We start from the raw sequence: 21,518 nt of genomic DNA on the forward strand, positions 1-21,518 counted from the left end.
CCCTCCAAAGTCCATAAGAGCATGCAGTTTTCCTGTGGTGAGTCTTCCCTGTGGAAGCTTGCCATGATCCCACGGCTATGGACCAGGCCTTTTGCACACAGGAACATGCACGTGGAAAATTTGTCATTTGTACCCTGTTGGTTGCAAAGCACAAGTTTCCCCAGAACAGTAAGATCCAATACTCCAATATGTGTTTGCTTATGCTATCAAGTTGATTGAGATGGTTACTAACTGAGATTTTAAATATATATATATATATATATATATATATATAGGGAGAGTAACACCAGAAAGTGGAAAGGGATTTTCCACATTTTCACTGAAAAGAAATGGAAAGGCAGCTCAGTGCTGACAAATATCTTAAAGGTGGGTTTGGCTTTATTTGACTAATGCCATTTGTTCTGCTGGGGTTCCAGCTCTTGACTTGAGAACATCAAAGAGAATGTTTTCCACCTGGTAATTTGTTTCACAGTTAATCAGCCTCACAGTTAAAGCTTACCTCTTCACTTAAATTAGCTTGACTTTAGTCACTGGTTCTTGATACACCTTTAATGCTACAATAAAATTTTATTTAGTACCTTCAGTGAAAATGCTACTCACTATCACCTCTGTATTTATTATTTTCATGTGAGTGGAAGGAGCTCTTAAAACCTTTCACACAGGCATTTTCTCAACAATCAAGCAACATTTTGGCTCTTGTCAACATCTGCCTGTATCTGATAAACCAATAACACAGCTGAGTTTGGCATGGTCGTTATGGCCAGGATGGCATGCAGCCAATATTCATTCACCTCCTTGGGTGGAGCTGAAGAGCAGGAACCAACAGCTGGGAGCTTAATTGGATGTGCCAAGGAATGGGTTAACATCTTCATCCATCAGGCAACAGCTGAAAGGGATAAACAATTAGGAAACAAACTATTTATAAGGCAGGAGACGTGTGGGTAGGTGGGGAGCATTTGAGTGGTGGTGAGTTTTTTGTTGGGTTTTTTTTTTTTAATTTGAGTTTTTGGCTTGTGGTTTGTTTTTGGGGTTGTTTTTGGAAGGGGGTTGTTGAGTTTTCTGTTTGTTTTTGGGGAGGTGGTGGGATTTTTTTTTTTTGATGTTTAGGTTTTGGGCTGGTTGGGGTTTTTTTTGTTGAGTGCATTTTTTGTTGTTTGTTTGGTTTTTTTTTGGGGGGGAAGCTTTAGTATTATCTGTTCGGTTGTTGTTGTTGGAGTAAGGATTAGGGTTTGTTGGTACCTTTCTCTAAAGTCTATGGATGTCAGTAGTAGCAGTCATATCTAACAAGATAGTAATGCAGATATGGGTATATTTCTCTGTTTTTGTAGAGAAGTTTTTGTTGTGATTGTTGTTCCAGCCAGGTTTTCTATGTCTGTGGTCTTGGAGAGTTTAGCCTTGATTTTTTTAAATTTTTTTTTCTAAAGGCAGGACTGCATTTGTTTGCCTGTCTGTTTTATGGGATGTACTTTTCTTTGCCTTTAATGTTCTGTTTGAGGTGTGAAAGGAGACTTCACTTGGAGTTGTGGTATGTTTTTGGAGTGGGACTGACAGGAGGGATTTACCTGTTCCCATTTTTACTTGAAAAGTAGTTAAGTAGTTACCCCACATGTAAAAGAAAATGGGACCCATTGTCATTGCATTCAGAAGTTCCTGCCTGTGTCTTACTTATGTTTGCTGTTCAACTTTTTTTTTTTTTTACTTTAAACAATGTGGAAATTAGCTTTCATTTGTCCTTTTTGTTTTATCTATATGAACATGAGTACAGAAAGGGCTAAGGAGTGAAAATCCGTTAGAAAAAGCAACACGTGAGAATTAAGAGGTGGTGGGAAGTTCTTCTCCAGCTTCCATTCTTGCTGTTGGACTTCAAAATGCCCTGAAAAGAGGGGGCTGTTGTAGTCTCCCAACTCTTTTGGAGACCAAAGTCAAATGTTAGGATTTTGTGCTATTTTCTGTGTTTGTGCTGAGTAGAGAGCAATTCCCCCCAAAAATCTGGCAGAAGCCCCAGCCCTATCCCTTTTGCAGCCACTCCCAAATCATGATGAAAGAGTAAATAAAAGAAATTCTCTGAGAGAGCACTCAAATATTGCAAAGGAGGAAAAAAAATTTGGACTTTGCTTGATGCTGAGGAGCAGATTCAGCACCCAGTCAGGGTCTGACCCTGCACTCAGAGGGATCAGCTTGGAAAAGCAGGATGTGGTGGTTCAGTGTGGCACTGATGTGCTTTAATGGAACATTTCCAGTCAAGGGCATCTGATTCTTAAGGGCTCTGTTTGTCAAAGGAAGGATCTTGCATTAAAGATGAAATATGAACAGCTTGAGTAGTTATAGGCTTGTATAAAATCTTCTCCAAAGAGGTAAAACAAATATTTGAAAGACTCCATTTTTAACAGGTTGAATTTCTAAATGCTTGGAGACCTTGATGTGTTCAATGTAATTTTTCTCAGGAGGTAACTGGGCCTGCTGCATTAGCTGCCATTAGCCTAGTCTAAACCTACTTTCTGCATAGAGATGAGGGAGAAATTGGTGGTGAGATGTGATGGAAATATAAAAATAGGCGTTGGGAGTAAGCAGGAGAGGGTGAGAAGTTTTCAGGCTGCTGGCAAACAGACCAAAGAGAGAAGAAAACCCAAAGATGTGATGGTTAATACTTGACTCTTCACCTCTCAGAACACATAGCTGGTGAATTGTGCTGATTTTTGCTTGGGGAGAGTTGATTTTCTTCACAGTAACCAGTATGGGACTAAGTTTTAGATTTAGTTTTAGTTTTAGATGTGCTGAACAAAGTGTTGGCAATCTAGAGATGTTTTGGATATTGCTGAGCAGCACTTGCACAGCATCAAAGCCTTCTCTGCTTCTTGTGCTGCCACACTGCAAAGGGGTCTGGGGGTGCATGAGAAGTTGGGAGGAGACACAGTTGGGACATCTGACCCCAACTGACCAAAGAGATATTCTACACCACATGGCATTATGCTCACTAAATAAAATGGGGGGGTGTTTGGGGTGATGGCATTTGTCTTCCCAAGTCACCACTATGTGTGATGGGCCCCTGCTCTCCTGAAGGTGGCTGAACACCTGCCTGCCTGTGGAAGTGCCAAATTAATTATTTTTTTTTTGCTTTGTTTATGTGTGTGGCTTTTGCTTCATCTTTTCAACTGTCTTTATCTCCACCCATGAGTTTTCTCACTTTTCCTCTTCTGATTCTCTCCCTGATCCTGCTGGTGGTGAGGTGGCTGCCTGGGATTAAACCACAACAGACTTTTTGTCATTCTCAATGTGCAGCTCGAAGGGTTAGAGATGATGAGAGATTTGATTGATTTAATAGCTGTTATTGCTGTTTAGCTATTAATTGGCAGGCTCCTGCGCCCTCTGGGGGGCTCACTTGCCTGGCTGTGTATTAGAGCCTCGTTAGTGGCTCCTTTTTGCAATTGCTGGTCAAGATACTCTGTTGTACCTGAGCACATATTGATAACAGCCCTGGTGATAACAGCCCTGCCTGGGCTGGCACATGGCCAGGGCATCACTGGTGTGTCTGTGCTGCTGAGCTGGACAGGCTGGGACTCCAAGTGTGGACTCCTGCCAAAGGGACTGTGAACTGTGGATGAGCCCATGAATGGAGCAGGTTAATGCCTGAAGGAGGCTGTGATCCTGTGGAGATCATCACATGTGTGAAGAACTGCAGCCTGTGGGAAGGATCTCTGTTGGAGAAGTTTGTGGGGAGCTGTTTCCCATGGGTGGAACAACACTTTGGAGGAAGGGGAGCAAAGATGCCCGTGAAACCTGTGGTGAAGATGATGATGAGGAGCAGCTCCCTGCAGCCATGGAGGACTATGCATGTTACAGGATTCATTGTACCAGGAGCCAGGTGGACCAGTGGAGGAAAAACATTAAAACAAGCACTGAAAGAGCAGAGTGACCTGGTCTGAGATGGGTTTGGTGCTCAGTAACTCATGCAACACACCATTCCTCCCGTCCTGAGTGGCCACTGTGACGGATGGAGCCAAAGTTGTGGACTAAATGAACACATTTTGGTGTAGACCTTGTTAAGAAAACTAGTCTGACCATTGATGAGACTCTCTGGCCCACATTCCCACTGCCAGAGGCTTTTACTGCTGGGATTGAAGCCTCTTCACAGCAGAGAGCTCCAGTGAGACGATGGGGGCTCTGCTTGGCTCCCTACATACCCTTCTCATGTGCGTTCAGACCAGGTTTCATGCCCCTTGTGTGAAGGACTGGAAGTTCATGGCCTCTTGTCTTGGGCTTTGGTCATTAGACACCTCATCTGTTTATTGCTTTGAAGGATGGGAAGGGGTGTCATGGTTAATTAAGTTGTGTTGGGTATTTTATCACCTGACTATGATGCCAATGATCTGGAACAAGGGGTGGAATGTGCTGTGCTTGCCTGGGATAAATTTTCTTCATGGTAACTAGTATGGGACTATTTGGATTTGTGCTGGAAGCAGGTTTTGTAATATGGAGGTGTTCTTGTTATTGCTGAGCAGGGCTTGCACAGACCCAAGGCCTTTTCTGCTTCTTACAGTGCCTTGCTGGTGAGGGAAGTGGGAAAACTGGGAGGTGACACAGCCAGGACAGTTGACCCTAACTGACCAAGGGGTTCCAGACCATGTGATGTCATGCTCAGTGTATAAAGTAAGGGGGAATAAAGAATAATGGGGGGGATAGTGAGCAGGATGGTTTTTATCTTCCCAAGTGACCATTACATGTGATGGAGCCCTGCTTTCCTGGGGATCACTGAACACCTGCCTGCCCAGGGGGGTGTAGAATTAATTCCTTGTTCTGCTTTGCTTGTGTGTGTGGCTCTTGCTTTTTCTCTTAAATTGTCTTTATCTCAACCCATGAACTTTCTCACTTCTGTTCTTCCAATTCTCTCCCCGATGCCACTGGTAGGGGAGTGAGCAAGTGGCTGTGTGATGCTTAATTACTGTCTGGGCTTAAACTAAGACATGCATGTATTAGGCAATTAGTTTTCATTGTGCAGAATTCACTCAAAGGTGGAGGGTGGAGCTCTGCTCAAGACTGGGTCTCTTGGCACTGCCAAGAAGAGCCTGGTCCATCCTTGACACCTCCATTCAGATACTGATACACATGTGTGAGATTCCCCCCTCAACCACCTTTTCTTAAGGCTGAACAGGCCCAGGTCTCTCAGCCTTGTGAGAGAGATGCTTCAGCCCCTTAATCAATTTTGTAGCCTCCACTGGGCCTGTTCTAGGAGCTCTGTGTCCCTCCTGCCCTGAGGAAATCCAAACTGGACACAGCATCCAGATGTGCCTCGCTGGGGCTGGGTTGAGGGGCAGGATCCCAACCTGCTGCCAGTGCTCTGCCTTAAAGGAGGCTGTAGACAGCTAGGGGTTTGTCTCCTCTCCCTGATAACAAGCAGCAAGCTAAGAGGAGATGGCCTCAGCTTGCATTAGGGTAGGTTTAGATTGTATATTCAGAGAAATTCCTTCACAAAAGGGGCATTCAGGTTGGAACACATTGCCCAGAGAAGTGAAGTAATTATCTTTTGGAAGGGTTTGAAAAATATGTGGGTATGTCATGTAGGGACAGGGTTTAGTGGTGGACTGAGCAGTATTAGGTTAATGGCTGTGGGGCTTGATGATCCTGGAGGTCTTTTCCCACCTAAATTATTCTTTGTGGTATCAGGCTAAGAGTTTCAGAGTTAAAAGAGCTTAAGGGCAAGCCTCATGTCCACCAGGAGCTCCTTAGGCTGATCAGCTTGAAGATGCTGAAAAAATAATAATTATAATCCCTGAATTCAGTCATAGAATCACAGAACCATTAATGTTGGGAAAGCCCTCTAAGATCATGGAGTCCAACTGACCTGTGGTCATTTCCCTGGCTGTCCTCATGTTGTCCTCTTCTCAGAAGAAAATATTTATGCTCTGTGGGCACTTTTGCAAATAACATGGATAGTCAGAGCTGAGTGGACTACAATCTGTGAATTTAATACTTGAGGATGAAAGAATCAATGGGGAGTACCAGAGAAAGGTTTCTACATCATCTTTGTCCTTCAGTGCCCTTACAGGAAACTCTACAAGAAAAGGAATAGGAGAAGAGCACAGTTCAATTTGCCTCAGATTGGTCAAGTTTCTTTAGAAATTCTGAGTCACTTAACCACTTGTGACCACAATTTGCCCAAGATCTGACCTATGTGAGCACCAACAGGCCTAGAGCAGTCTTAAGGAAGTCCTCAGGACTGTTTCTGTGCTGGAAAACAATGTGGTCATTATTGCTTAGGTCTTTGTACTCTAAGCACTTCCCAGAAGCTGAAATGGTGGAGTCTGAATACAAACTAATAGGCATTGAAATTAATAAGGAGATTCAAATTAATAAAAAGGAAATGGTTCATGACTCATGTAAAATATTAAGTAAATGTAGTGGAAGGAAGCTTGCCTTTAATTAATGCTAAAATGGAGCATGGAGGGCATGATGGACTGCAGTGAAAAAAAAGAGGGTTCAGGGTACTAAATGCAGAAAATTATCACTTGGAATTTCCTTGCAGTCCTTGTGAGGATTTTCTTGTCAGCTGTGCCTCAAAAATGCTTTTCAAGGCTTGTTTCTAACTACAGGTTGCAGGTGTTTGAAACCAATCAACCAGCTTACTCTGACTCTGTCAGAGATGGTTTTAGTTCTGATGTTCTCTTACAGAAGTGGAAGGGATAAAAAGATTTTTGTGTCTTGAAGTCATGCTTTTGATACAAAAAGAAGGGAACAAATTTTGACTTTGCAAAGGCTCAGAATGTGACCATCCCTGTTTTAGGAGGCTTTATCTGATGTAGGGAAAGGGGGTGCTTGGGTATCTTTACTTCCTCCAAAAAGCAGAGAAAGCTTTTCTGGAAACTCAAGCTCTGCCTTTCTGAGCTTGCTAATTGGGAAATCCTATGTAAATGATTTTCCCTTCTTAGTGAAGCTGTGTTCCTCTGCTCTCTGAACTGCCTAATCACCAAATATTTGTGCTGTCCACAGGTGGCAAAAGCATGGTAATGGGTCATAATTCAGCCCAGCATAACCTTCTTCCCCCTATAAATTAAAATGCAGCTGTCTTCTGGTTAGACATAAAGTGGCCTAATTTTGGAGGGATTGAGAGGTGAGACATTTCAGGGAGAGGAAAATTAATTTTACTTTAATGATGTGAGCTGTTATGTCTATCAGAGCACTGAATGCTTTCTTTACACTTGGACACAGCCGTTAACAGAGGCACTGCCAGCCTGTAATTTTTTTTCCCCCCATTAAATTAGACAAGCTCACTTTAGGGTTATATCTTTGAGTCTGATTGAACAAATGTAGCAATTTATCCAGGCGTTACAGGATTTCCCCATGGATGCTTGATGAGAGCTGCTCCATGAGGATGATACACTTAATTAAAAGACAGAAGCTGAAGACTGATACAGATGTATCCTGACACAGCAGCTGGGTTTGTGTCAGGGGCTCTTTGCTTATTGGAAGTGAAGTGGGGGGGATGAGGAGGAATCAGGCCTCTCATTAGAGGGAGGAATAAGCCCAGATCCCAGAGTGTGTTATACAATGAAACTTTAACATCATCCCTGCTGTGATTCAGTGTGGGATCCACACAGGGCATTTCACACAGTGGGCTGGCCTTGTTTATTCCTTAGCATGGTGTGGTGGGGTTGTGGGGGCGTCCCAGACCTGCTGGTTTGGTTATTCCCTCTCAGTGGGGCTGGGAAACCATCAGTGAAGGGAATTTGTGGGAATCCTCCTTTGTTGGGGAAGATGAAACAGGAAAGCCTTATAAATATGATTGCTTGGCAAAAGATTTTGAGAGTATGGAAACTATAAGCAAGATTGAAATGAAAGTAAGCTTTGAGATACCAAGCCTTGGTTACTGAACAACTGGAAAACAATGGTATGGCCAGCTGAAAGTAATCCCCTTTTAATGAAACAACACCCTCTGCTTGCAGACAGGTCCAAGGGTCAGAGCAGACCCTTCTAGCTTGGCAGAAAGGGTCTGAAGAGTAGATTTTAGGGTTTAAAATGTAACACAGCATGGTAATGTAATGATTCTTATAGGCTGTAGGTAAATGCTATAGGATTTGTATCTTGTACTAGACTGGTTAGTGAAAATTAGAATATTTAGCACAAAAGAAGATTTATTGTATTGTAACAGGAACTTCTCTCTCTTGCCCTCAGCTCTGGGCTCTCTAAGCTTTGCTCAAGCTCCCAGGCCTCTGCCCCTCTGCTCCCCCCGGCATGGGGTGGAATAAAACAGACTCCCCTACTAAACAACAGAGACTTGTCTCATCTGTTTTCCCTGCTGCTGCTGGCGGCCTCCCTGGATCACGGTCGGCACTGCTGCCACACGCTGCTACACTCCTTGAAGGGCAATCAATACGGGGTCTCCAAATCTCTTTTGCCTGGTTAATAAAAGAGAAGTGTATTGGTGATTGCCCTTTTTTCATCCCACATGCCCCCAAATCGCCCATCTTTGGGCAGGAAAACCCCTTGATACCCTGGCCTCTCCCTTTATTTCAAAGGGAATTAAAACAAATGACAGTATTTTTCTTTCCCAGTAGAGGGAAGTGTTGGCTAAACTGAATTTTATGCACTACAGCCTCATGGCACTTCGTGCTAAAGGAGCTTCTCACAGCACTTATCCCAGGTAGTAAAAGGGTTTATAAAAAGTCGAGGTCCGTGGAAAGCAAAAGCATTTCACTGAGTGCTAGCAAGGTGGGAGGGCATGGAGAAACCTTTCAAATTGTGAAGGAAAATACTTCTTTTTCTTTTTTTCCAAATTGAATTTCACAAGAGAAGAGCACTTTTAACCTTTTTTTTTTCTGCTTGTTTGTTTTAAGAAAAAAAAAGACAGAATACATTTTAAACTAAAACCTTTTTCCAAACTCAGGCTTTCAGGAACTGCATATTTTTCAGACTCTTTATTTCCTTGAAAAGGCAGTGACAAATGTCACTGAGCTAAAAGAAAGGCTCTATGAGCATCTTTGGGAGAACAAATGGATCTTTGCAACCAGGCACTGCTGTCTATAACCCCTTTAAGAATGCAGTGCTCACTTTGTGGGGAAAAAGGTATTTTTTTGAAGAGAAGAGAAAGATGACACCAACTGATCTCCCATAGTATTTTTTTTTTTTTTTTTTTGCTGCTGGTACTTACTTCCACCTGATGTGTACATTTACTAGGTTTCAGCTGACTTGCCTGAACTTTTTCAGACATTCAGAAAGCCAGCATTACCTGACTGCTTCTTGCAGAGAGGAATATTTTGACAAGGCAGCACAGGTTTAATACATTTTTCTCTCTCTGATCAGCATGTCTATGGGGCTCCAGTTAGCATGGCTACCTCGTGATTAGTGTTTGCACTATGAGGTCTCCTGTGCCAAAGGTGTTTCCCACTTGCTGTGGGATTTGGAGATGCTGCTTTCATTGTGTGAAATGCTTTCATTGTGTGACAAAGCTCCTGGGTGACATTTCTGTGTCTTCTGAAGGGAGGCAATTTAAAAAGAAGAACCCAAATAGCACATAAATGCTTGAAAAGTGAGGGAAAGGATTCTTTTTTTTGGGGGGGGGGGTGGAAAATGGGGGAACCACATCAGTCCTGCTCCTGGCATGGAAAAAAATTTAAACATAGTTTTCCTTCTCTTGTACTTATTCCTACCTTTTATTAATCTGATTTATTCCCTTTGTAAATATTGCTGTTTTTTTCTATAAGCTGAGTTCAGATTGAGCTGATTTCATTACCACAGGATTGAGGATTTTCTAGTATTATGAGTAATTTCTGTATTTGTAAAGACACATGAAACAGATGGGTCATCCTGGTGCTTCAACAAGGTTTTAACAGTGTTTCCTCCCTCTGTAAAAAAGCAGTAGAGTTAAAAATTTACAGAAGAATTTGCTTATGGACTGCAAAAGAAAGACAAAAAAATTATTCAGGACCAGGAGATGGGACATTAGGTGAAATTTTGTGGCTTTTCCCTCCTTTCCCTGGCTGTGCTACTAAATCTGTGACACTGAGATGCTGCTTGCTCTTCACCTTGAGATCACTGCTGGTGCAGCTCTGAAGGAAGAAGGCAGGACAGAGGACCTTCATTCATAAACTGTGAGTGGAATAAGAATGGGATGGAACAGAATATTAAAAAATATTTTAATATATAATAGTATACAATATATAAAATAAAAATTCCCTCAAACTTTCTATTCAGCCCCAAAACACACACCAACACCTGTTGTGCCATCAGCACAGAGCACTCTGCTGCAGTCTATGAATCATAGAATCACTGAGGCTGGAAAAGAGCTCCAAGATCATTGAGTCCAACCATTACATTTACTCCTCCTTCATAGGAAGCAGCAGTAGGTTCATGTGTCTCCTCTCTGTATAAGCCTAACTACCTCATGCTAATATTTTTTAGCTGTTTGGGGCAAGAAATGCCATTTTTTGACTTCATGGCTCGATGCTAGGAGTTTCTGAAAGTCTGAGTACCCCCCACCAGGGATGCTGGTTCTGCTGCCCAAGAACTGGCAGTGTTTCTGGGCGCAGAGAGCACTGATAGGGTGGGACCACACTGTGAGCATCCCAGTGTGGAGGATTTCCAGCAGAGCTCTGCTGCTGGGATGAGCAGTGTGATCCCAGCAGCCATCCTTGCACATCTTTCTCGCTCTGGTGTGAACTCTTTTTTTGGTTGAATTTAAAAAAGATGTTGGAAATCCACTAAATATCACTGAAAAGATGATGTTGCTCTTGTAATTTAGAGATGTCCTGCAGAGATGTGTTGGCACAGTGGCTGAGATGCCAAGGACTCATCATCTGCCTTTATGGGGTCGAAGATGTGCCCATCCCATAATCTCTTTGGGTCCTCATGAGAACCTGCTTCCCTTTGAGCAGCCACTCTTCAGCCTCATGTTGAGAGGTTAACATTTGAGGATTTGTCTTTGTCTTCTGCCTCACATATCCTGCAGTGCCAGCTTTCACAGGCTCTGTTCCCCAGGTCCATCTTTTTCTGCCTTTTTTGGTCTTCATTCCCCTCCATCTCCCATTGTTTGTAAGCTTTTTCCAGTCTCTGACATCCACTCCTTCTTCTCAGCTCCTTCTCTCTTCTTCCTCACCCAGCTTTTCCCTATGATACAATCCATAATTTCCTGCATTTCCACATCTTTGAACATTTTGAATCCCTCAGTCAATAATTCCCTTGAGCATGAGCTCGTCCTTGAGCAGACACCTGCTCTTCCTCAGTTGTCCACTCTTTTGGAGTGAACAACTGCCTTCCCAGAGCCACTGCAGCCCCTCAGTTTTTTTCCTCAATGATCTGCTCTTCTCCCAGCACCTTTCCCCACCCTGAGCTGCTGTCACAGCTCCACACTCTCTTTCCAGAGTGGCAGCAGACACTTCCCAAAACATTGAGGCAATGAAGCTATGCCAGCCTCCCATTTGTCCTGTTTTACCTCAGTAATTTGAGGTGTTTTTTTTTTTCAATTTTTCAGAAGTTTCTTTCACTTTTACTACCTTGAATACTTCACGTGGCTGGAAGATCTTTACCACTCCTCTCTTCATCTACATCTATCCATCTGTGATCTTCCCAGTCACTGCTGGGCAGCTTATTTTGGGTGAAAGCTGCTGTTCTCACTCATCAGAGTTGCTGTGCTGTAACCACGATCCACAGAGCTGTTCCTTGAGGCTGGGGGCTCTGGGTCAGGCAGCTGCAGGCACTCGCTCCCACCTGACATGCACATTTATTAGGTTTTGGGAGGGTCGGGGTTTGGTTGGGGTGATGAGAGGCTCGGCCTTTGGCTCTGTTCACACCTCCCTCTGTGTGCTGAGGGACCCCTTGCTGCGTCCTGCTGCCAGTGCCTCTCCTCCATCCCCTCAGCCCTGATTAAACCTCCTGTCTCCAAGGTCCCTGTGGTACCCCCAGCTTCCATTGCAGCTTTCCCCTCTCCTTCCCCACCCCAACTTTCTTCTCCTCAGTCGCGTTCATCCCGCCTCGCTCCCTAGAGCATGGCACTAGATGTGGCAGCTGGGGACAGGGCTTCGTGGCGGACTTGGCCATGCTGGTTTAAGAGTTGGACTTGATGCTCTTGGAGGCATTTTCCAAACTAAACGAGTCTATGACTCTAGCACTCCATCATCCCGTTTCACGGTGCCTTTTTCATCCTCCTCTTCCCCCTCAGCCCTTCTCATCCTTCCTTCCTTCCACCACACCACTTCTCTGCCGTAATTTCTCCTTCCCCGCCGCTTACCTCTGCCTGTTCCTGCGCTCCCCGGCCTGCTCCGCTCCCTCCCCGCCATTTCCCCTCACGGGCTGCCCCCACCGGCGGCAGGGGGCGCTGCGGGGCCGCCCCGGCCGCGCTCGGCGGGGCGGGCGGCGCCTCCGTCCCTCCATCCCTCCCTCCTTCCATCCCTCTATCCCTCCCTCCATCCCTCCCCACTCCCCCCCGCCGCCCGGCCGGGGCTGCGCTGGCTCCGCTCCGCTCCCGCGGCAGCCGCACAGACGGCGCGGCGGCTCCGAGCCATGCGCGCTCGGCGGCGGGCGGGCAGCGCGCTCCGCGCACGGCAGCCGGGCCCTTCCTCCCCGCGGGACGGGACCGCTCGCGGACTAAAACTCTGTGGATACAATGAAGTGGCTCTGGGACTCTTGGTTTAGCGGGGGAAATTAAATAAACCAATGTAAGTTTCTCTCTTTTTATTTTGTTCGCTTGTTTGTTTGCTCGTTAATAAAATGATAATAAAAAGAAAGAAACGGAAAGGATGCCCGGTTCGGAGCGTGTCGCGGAGGAGGAATGAGTAGTGCCGGGGTTTTCCCTTCCCCAAAGTTTCCCTGGAGGCGGGAGGAGCGGCGGCACCGGCACCGCGACCGTCCCGTCCGAGCAGGGCGGCAGAGAGGGAGCGGGGGCTGGAGCAGAGGGAAGTTGACGCAGCAAAGCTTGCGCTGGGCTGTGGAAGCAGAGGATATAGGATCATGCAGATAAAGATGCATATTGCTGTTCAAAGGTAGTTCTGGCAGCCATTCAGTTTAGTTTCCATCTTGCTTCCGCACCCAGAAGTGCCGGGAAGAACAAACAACGCAGAAAATACTCTGCAATTGTTCAGTTGATGTTATCTGGTGTCAGATGTGTTGGAGTGGAAATCTAGTGGCAGGTGTTGATGGGAAGAAATGAGCTGGACCCGTCATTTCTGTAGTGACAGAGAAAATATATCATTCTTCTGTACAGCAAGCAAGGGTGTTACTGGTATTACTTGTTGTAAGAGCTGATGTATTTTAAGTCTGCTTTTTAACGGCACCAAGCACCCCAAAGCTGTTTGTAGAACACCTTTGCTTAACACATTTGGAGTTTTTACCGGCACAAATTAAAATCTTGACTTGGCTCATGTAAATAAAAGCAAATCGGGGAGAGCTCTGCTGCACTCCAGCAAGGTGATCATGATTTTATCAAGGCAGCCCTGAGGGAAACAGTGACATACTGGGAGCACCGTGAGAGAGAACAAAAGCTAAATTAAAGCAAAACTTATGCAACCGAAATGTGGCTGCAATGGGAATAAATCAGACCTTTCAATTTTATTTTTATTGGAGATTTGGGCGAGGAGGTGGAGATGAGCTTCTAAAAAGTGAATAAGCACACGAGCCAGGCACATCTACGGCAACAGGTCTCGTTTTGCCATGCAAAGGGTGAGCTGAGCCTTGCGAGTGCTTGAGCCAAGCTTTTCCCGTCACAGCCGGGGCAGCGGCTGCTCCTGCAGGGGAGCCTTGGATCCGGAGTTGGTGGCCCCGATCTCTCCCACTGCCGGGCTAGCGAGCAGCTCTTCCCAAAACACAGGGTGGATGGTGGAATAAACACGGTGATTCAAAGAGGATTTGTCAATACTAAAAATAAACAGGCCCGCAGATGTGTCCTATAGGGTCATGTCCAGACACAGCATTTTCGGGACCAATGAGCCGATTTCGGCGATTTTCCTGTGTCCTGTCCAAGGTGCTGAAGTTCATTTTGCTGCAATTTCCCAGGATTTCGGGGTTTGGCAGAAGTGGTCTTGGAGGCTTCCTGTTGTCTTAAACCGGCGAGGGGGTTCCCCCCCGGCTGGTATGAAGAAAAAGCAGGGATGTGTTTTCAGACACGTATATTTGATCCGTGCTTTTGGCGTGGGGAAGCAGACCAGGTGGAGACGCAGATGGATCCGGCAGATCCCATAAGCTTGTGGTGGCAGAGAATTGGAAAGGTCAGAGCTGTGAGGCAGTGAGGAGTGAAACCCTCTTATTTGAATGGAACAAGAAAGTGGTGGTTTTGGAAGTGCTGCTTCTGCTGGTTTGGGTGCATTGCCTTGATGAAACGGTTCCAAAAAAGTTGAGGGAAGCCCAGCGTCAGGATGGGATGGGAATGATACAGCTGGATTTGGAGTGATGTCCACTAGTTTTATTATTTTTTTTTTAATCTGATGTAGCCTTTTCAAGTGGCAAATGTGGTTGACAGAGAGCTTCAGAGACAGAGGGTCCTTAATAAAAAATATCTTGTCTTTTTGGGGCAAATGTCTCAACATATAAGCAATGGATATTGTGGTATTTTTAGATTAATGTGCCAAAAGGACTCAGCCTTGAGGAGTGGAGTTTATGTAACTTTGGTAGGGGGCAGATCACAGTATTGCCAGAAATAATCATAGATTAATATTTTGCTGAACTTGCTCATGATTGGAGTTGGATGTTGTAACGTGGCTTTTCTCAGCTCTTGCCGCTCATCCTGAATCATCCATAGTGCAGCTTTGCTCTTCTGTCTGAGGCTCTGAGGGTTTTACAGGCATGAAGGGTCAGCTTCTAAAGCCAGAGTTCTCACACAGAAGTGGTTTGTGCTGCAAGGAGCCCTGCAGATTTAAAGCATGCCAGGGCTCTGTACAGTGTGGCAGGGAACGGATCCTGTTTCATGCCTTCAATCATTCGTCAGAGGTCACAAAGGTATTCAGTTGCATCACTGGGTATGTAGCCTAAATACCTTGACCATGAAGGGGGTATGTAGACCACGAGACTTTGTGACTCTGAATGACAGCTCATGGGTACAGACTTTAAAACTGCAGCAGAGTTGAGAGCATTTTATTCCTGGCTTGAATCAGAAAGTGGCCTCGGTTCTCAGTGTGATGGACTAACACCTGTGGCACCAGCTACTGCCTCCCAGGACCTTTACACGTGACAGGAAAAGGTTGAGTAGTTGTTGTGTTCTTGATTTAAGCACGCTGTCAAAATTATGTTTAAAAATTTACTGATAGGAAATGTCATCCTGAGTGGGAGATTAATGAAATACTGCGACTTTTAATTTCTTTAAATATCCTATTTATGATGTTAGATAGGGATTGGTTTAACTTCTCATTACCCTTGAAGGAATCCTTTGTGCATGTATGGGAGTAAAGAACATTTTGGGTTGCATATTAAACCATGTTGGTGGTCATTTGCAAATCCTAGTCCTGCTTTTCAGAAGGAACTTGTCATCTGTTATCACCTTTAGTACGTTAGGTTTTAAAAGCTCAAATTGAAAAATCATAAAAGGGACCTGTTGTTTTTGGAGATTGGGTGCTCAGTTCTTCTTGAAAACTGCTACCTCGTAAGTTGTCTCTGATGATTTACTCTGGAAAATTATAGCCCTGATTGTTAAAAGGTGACATCAACTAATTTCTCAGTTCTCTTAAATAGAACTTTGGTAACTTAGAAGCAGTATCACTCTTAAATATCCACTTGAATTTCTGCTTTGGGTTTACACATTGTCTTGAGGTAGGGCCTTAATCACGGTATAAAGCAATTTATAGTTGGAGTTCTGTCATTGCTTTTCCCTCCTTCCACCATCTAACCTGGAGCAAAATACATGAAGTCTGTGGGGTATATTTCTGTTTGCTTGCAGTGAATATCTCTTCCATGGTGTCATGGATGACTGCAATCAGTTCAGATAAACATGTGTTTATTTATCCTTTAAATAGGATCGTCCTTATGAACACCTACCAAAAGGAAACCCTGGTTATATTTCTATTGATCTTGGTTTATTATTTACTCTGCAGACCAAACTGAGGAGCCCACTTTGACCTGGCTCTGTCTCTTTGGGTTTCTCTTGCAAAGTGACAGTTTCTAAATCAGGAAGGAAATCAGGTCACATTTCTGGCTCTACAGGATTTATCTCATTGCTCTTCTTTCAAAGTAATTAGAGTTACTAATAATGAGGAAAAGAAAACTTTTCCAGAACTGGAATGTCCCTAACTCCTCTCTCCTTCTGGCAGTTTTTGTGTCACGGAAGAGACCCAGGTAGTTCAGAAACTTTGTTGTGTAGGAGGATCCTTTTGCTCTGTTACAGACACGGTGTCTTCCTTTCAGCGCAGCTGCAGGTGATCTGCTCACCTTTATAAATGTATCTTCTTTCCCTTAGAATTGTGTTTCCTTATTTATTTCCTAATAATTCTGGAGCTGGTGTTACTAGCTCTGGGCTGTCCATTTGTAGTGAGTGAGATCCCAGATTTCAGCTTCGGAGAAGAATAAGAACACATTTATTACAGTTATCCCCTGTCCCAGTCCCTCAGCTGGCTCAGGACAGAGTGATTTTGTTAAATTCGTGCAGTACCAGCTGTCACGACCACTGTTTGTACCCCTCCTTTTCTGGTTTCTAATCAGTCTGAGTTCACAGAGGCAACTTCCCATGAAAGATGGCAAAAGAACCACAAAAACTTCCCTCTCTTCTCACACCCCCGCCTTTGAGGAGGTGTAGCTTGGGCTCCCACCAGGAGGTCACCTTGTGAATGATTACAGTGCAAAATTTTGTCAAAAGATCCCTTATCTTTCATGGCAAAAACATGCCTCACTGCTCTTTGTATTGAACAAAGCCTTTGTTAATCACTGTTCTGCATAATAAGAATGGTCTGAGTTTTATTTTTATCATCATATTGCAAGAGCTTTTTGAATGTAGAGATTTGACACATCAAATAATACTGTTGTACCAAAACATGCAGAAAAAATTAACAATTCTGCTATGCTCCAAGTTTCTCTTCACCTTTTTTTATTTAATTATAAAATTAGAAGTTTACTTTTATTTCGTGGAAAAAATAAGTCCATACTTCACTGGACTATTTATTTCATCTCTCATCTTGAATTGAGTTTTCCCAGCTTGCTAAACTTTTGCTTTTTACTACAATGCTGAGAGCCCTGCCAACAGGTTGTAGATGCTTTTTAAAGCCTGCTGAATTCCTAAGGTACTAAAACTGCTCTGCATTCAAGTTATTGTTTGAAAGGTATCTGCAACTTGTACTTTATTAGTTTTTAATCCAACTCTAGTATTGAATAACTAAAAATGTTTTACTGATTTTATTTGCAAGTGTATAAGAGTTAGGTGACTGAATGCAGACCATGGGCACAATTAAGGTGTGTTGGAAGAAATGAGTCTTTTTCAATATTCATGGCACTTGAAGGCTGATTGTGAACACTAAGCTTGGTTTTAGGGTTTTCAAGGGGTCTTGGGAGGTGGGAGTTATGCCTGAGTTTTTTTTTTCCCCTGCTGATTTTAAGTCTTTAGTGAAAACAAAAAAAAATCTGTGTCATACAAAGTTATAGCAAAGCTGTTCATGGGCAAGTTTTTTTTTAAGACCCAATAGCTGAAGATAGATTAGAGACTAACTTTTTAAAGCCAAAATCCCTTCTTAATTACTGAATTAGTTCTAAGTTATTTTTCTATGTTTCTTTTCCTTATCATAATGAAATGGTCGCTTTTACCCCCTAAAATGGACAGTTTTGTTAGAGGCTGAGTACGCCACTGGTGCTCCTGACAGGCTTGCAGCACACTGGGTCTAACAAGCTTTGCTTCAGGCTTAACAGACCAGGTCTTGGGAAACCAAAACAGGACAGCACAGAGGGATCACTTCTGGTTATTTCCAGTGAGAAAAAATCCCCCCCTGTAGGAGCCAGCTCAGATTTTGTGCCCCACTGCCAGCCCATTCCAGCCCTCCGAGGAGCGTCCCTGCTGCAAGGTCAGACACTGCCCTGGGAAACGAACTTTAAAGAAAGTGAAGATGAGAGAAAAAAAGCCCCCTCCCCATGGTGTAAAGCTCATAAAGAAGAGCACCTCTGTCATGAAATTTTTGTTTTGACCTGTCATGCAGCCACCAGAAGTGGGCAGAGGTTTAGGGAGAGCAATGTTAGCGGGAGGCTTTTGGGGAGAGGAGAAAGGAGCATCATTAAAGTGTTACAGCCTGACCTGTAGACAGGCACTTAGTGTTGTCTGAGGCCTGACACGCTGCTAGCACGTTACATAATGCACAATTATAAAATCACACTAAAGCCTCTTTCAAATACCTGCCTGATTATAACAGGGTAATTATGCCGCGTTTAATAGAGCTGAGTGCTGCGGGGAAGGGACCCCCCTGCACCAAACTTGTTCCTGTGCCTGCCACCCCGGATGCAGCCGGCGGTGCCATCCCCTCGGAAGCCCTAGACCCTCCAAAAGCCCCTCGGGTGTGTGCCTGTGCCCCGTTTCGCTCTCGTGTTACAGGGGTTGTCCTTTCCTTCCGGACGCATTTCTGGCTGTCGCTGCTCCCCATATTAGTCCAGCCAGCGCGGCGTGACGCGGCCGCCCTCTCTCCCTCCCCGGGGCCGAGCACATCGCCTCCGGTGCATTCCCTAGCCCGGTCCCCAGCCTCCGCCACGGCACATCGCCACCGGTGCGTCCCCAGCCCGGTCCCCAGCCTCCGCCACCGCGCATCGCCTCCGGCGCGTCCCCAGCCGGGTCCCCAGCCTCCGCCACCGCGCTGTGCCCCGCAGCTCCCGCGCTGCCGGAGGGGCGAAAGGCCAGCCGTGTCTGCAGCGAGAGGGTCTGCAAAGCACTGCAAGTATCTTAACAACTTCTTAAATTTATTTTTTTCGCCCCCTCTTTATCTCTTTTCAGCAGTGTCTCACGTCGGGAGGTCTGGTCTGGCTCGATGCGCGCGTGTAGTTCCCATTCAGCCGCTCCGTGGTGAGCTCTGGGACCCTCGGGAAATCGCCCCTCCGGCAAAGTTCCCCGGGTTTGCCGCGGTTCTCGCAGCTCTTCCCTTCCCCGAGTCCATCAAACGGAAGGATGAGTCCTCTCCTCGTCTCTGCCGGCGTAAATCCAGATCGATTTGTTCGACTTCAGCAGAGCTAATCCAGATTTACACAGCCCTTTCCCCGAGGACTTCCCCCGTTTTTCGCTCTGGGTGACCGTCAGTGGGCCAATGTCAAAATACATCTGATCTAGGCAGATTCCCTGTCTACAGATATTAATTATTCCCTGGCAAAAGTTTCTGAGGAAGAGCAGTTGCATTTGAAAACAATATACAAATTCTGTTACTAATTTTAGAAAGTAAGGGGGATTTTTCCCCCTCCTGTTGAAACTAAATATAATTTGAAAGATAATGTACAAAGACTTAAATATAGCCTGCAATTATACATGGCATATGAATAGTTTCTCTTGGTTTCAACACGTTTGGTTTATTTTTCCATCTTTCTCAGCAGACAGCTGTTAGATAAAGGGAGAAAAGTAAATAGTTGTTATGAAACCATACGTCATAGCTACAAGGAATAATTTAAAAAAAGGAATTATCATAATTATAAGGGAAGATAAAGACTAAACAAACCCTTTCTGTGCTTCATCCCCTTGCCCTCCCCTTGCCCCATCATTTTATGACACCTCTGTAGAAGTACTTTAGCTAAAGAAGTACTTGAGTGCTTCTAGAACAAATCACCTGTAGGTCCATCATGTTCCTGTTCCTGCTGGATTCAGACAGTTTTGCACTGAGGCTCTGGATCCTCCTTCACAGGAGGATGAAATTGGGGTAGAAATTTTCCTAGGAAAATCACTGGGTTCTTGAGTTCCCTTGCCCTCAGAGAAAATTTTGCTTGAGTTATACTGAGTTTGCTTTCCTATGAATTTGTTCAACTTGACAACCCCCAAAAGTTTTGTTGCGTCCGCACAGTGTCTGAGCAAGCACCTGCAAGGTGTACAGATGTCCTGGCATGAACAACTTGATTTTTCTGGCAGTTGTGAAACACAGTTCTGCTCCTCAAGTGGTGTTACATCTGGAAAAAATTGTTCTTTTGATTAAAAGTTTCTTGGGCTTTTCCCTGTCTTTTGAAACCTGAGCAGTGCTGGGCTGGCGGGTCTTGCTGTGAGTGTTGTGTGCTCAAGAGTCAGGACCCAGTAAAGCTTTTTAGCTGCTTCTAAGGACAGACCAGAAAGAACCTGGGAACACTGCACTGGGTCACACATCGCCTTTTTTTTTACACAGATATGGAGAATGGCATAAAAGACCCTCAAAATAATAACAACAATACTAAAAAGACACCCCAAAATGATGGTTGTAGACTCCTGGGAACAAGGCAAGTGGCTGCGTCTGAGGCTGTGATCCAAAAACATTGAAATATTCTGGGCTGTGGTTTTCTTTTATTAATTAGTCTAAGTGATGTTCAGAACCTGAAACCAAGGCTTTTAGACACATCTCTGGTGCCTAATTCTGCTCAGTGTCTCATAACAGGGTGAATCAGGAGACTGTTTATTGAAGTCAGTGATGCAGTGTCGATGTAAAAGCGACAGAAGGGAGATGGAGGATTTGTTTACGAGCAGAAAAGTCCCCTGGACAGTTTAACACTAACAGAGAAAATTACTGAATAGCTGCAAAGCGCAGAGCTTAAATGTAGCTGAAATAAGTCTTCTGGAGCATTTCCAGAACTATTTTAAGGGCCTGATCCAGACCCTGATGAAGCCAAAGGTAAAGCTCTTTTTGACTTCTTCAGATCTGACATTACATTTCAAAACATCATTCCCTCTCTGGAATTCTCTAAAGCTGTCTCCTAGGTGGTTTTTAATTAACTATTATGCCAGATATAATGTCTTTCATATCCCTTTAGTACTTGGATTTGTTAACTATAAGAAATAATAGGATAATGCCTTTGTTGCACAGGAAATTCTGATTTTCTATGTAGTTATTAGTTGCACAAGCCATTGAAACTCATCTTTTGTTGCTTGGCTTGTCCATTGGTTTACCAGTGTGCATCTGTCTTATTCTGTAGCTTGTGAACCTATTGGACAACTTGGTTCAGAGGTTCAGGACTAAGGGATGTTTGGCTTTTGCAAGTGCTGTTTAAGGATGTTGTTGGGTAGAGAGTAGAGAGGCTCAAAGGAGCATCATATGTAAGAAAGTGACTGTGTGGTGACCCAGCCACATACATTAAAGAATTTTTATTGTGTTATTCCATATTATATTCTATTTTATGTTTAGTGTCACATTGTTAGGCCAGTAACTGCTTCACCTCCACCACCCACGTCCGTGAGATCAGGTAATGCCAGGTGTAGGTTATAATTACATCATTTTAAAGTGAGCTTGCAAACAAAGCCCTGGGGTCTCAGTGCATTTTGAAATAATCTGAAGAGGCTCCATCATGTGTATTCAGCACTGCATCCAAGCCTGCTGAAGACCCTCTTTGGCTTCAGGAGGTTGTGGACAGGTCTTTGTGTCTGAGGAGGAGCAGGTATCAGAGGTCAGGTACCAAGGGTGCTTCGAGCTGTGAGAGAGCCTACT

At 44.5% G+C, this 21,518-nt stretch overlaps 1 protein-coding gene and 1 long non-coding RNA gene across 3 annotated transcripts in view; one reads left to right on the plus strand and one right to left on the minus strand.

Annotated features, from left to right (window-relative positions):
* Positions 1 to 620: 620 nt before the first annotated feature.
* Positions 621 to 12,286, minus strand: LOC128784951 (uncharacterized). Of its 2 annotated transcripts, XR_008429697.1 has the most exons (6): positions 12,218 to 12,286; positions 10,017 to 10,080; positions 9,642 to 9,836; positions 8,270 to 8,390; positions 5,840 to 6,049; positions 621 to 886 (listed from the first exon to the last, which is right to left on the minus strand). It is a non-coding gene; the product is annotated as an uncharacterized LOC128784951 (long non-coding RNA). The 2 variants fall into 2 exon arrangements; XR_008429694.1 differs by lacking the exons at positions 621 to 886; positions 5,840 to 6,049 and having other exon boundaries at positions 8,088 to 8,390.
* Positions 12,287 to 15,115: 2,829 nt separating this feature from the next.
* The window catches only part of LOC128786511 (sodium channel protein type 5 subunit alpha-like), a 207,029-nt gene continuing 200,626 nt past the window's right edge, over positions 15,116 to 21,518 (plus strand). The window contains exon 1 of the mRNA XM_053939812.1: positions 15,116 to 15,157. The gene's annotated coding sequence lies outside the window, so the exon portion shown is untranslated. The remainder of the gene's footprint in view (positions 15,158 to 21,518) is intronic.

The sequence above is a fragment of the Vidua chalybeata genome, chromosome 1, assembly GCF_026979565.1.
Source record: "Vidua chalybeata isolate OUT-0048 chromosome 1, bVidCha1 merged haplotype, whole genome shotgun sequence".
Classification (NCBI taxonomy): Eukaryota; Metazoa; Chordata; class Aves; order Passeriformes; family Viduidae; genus Vidua; species Vidua chalybeata.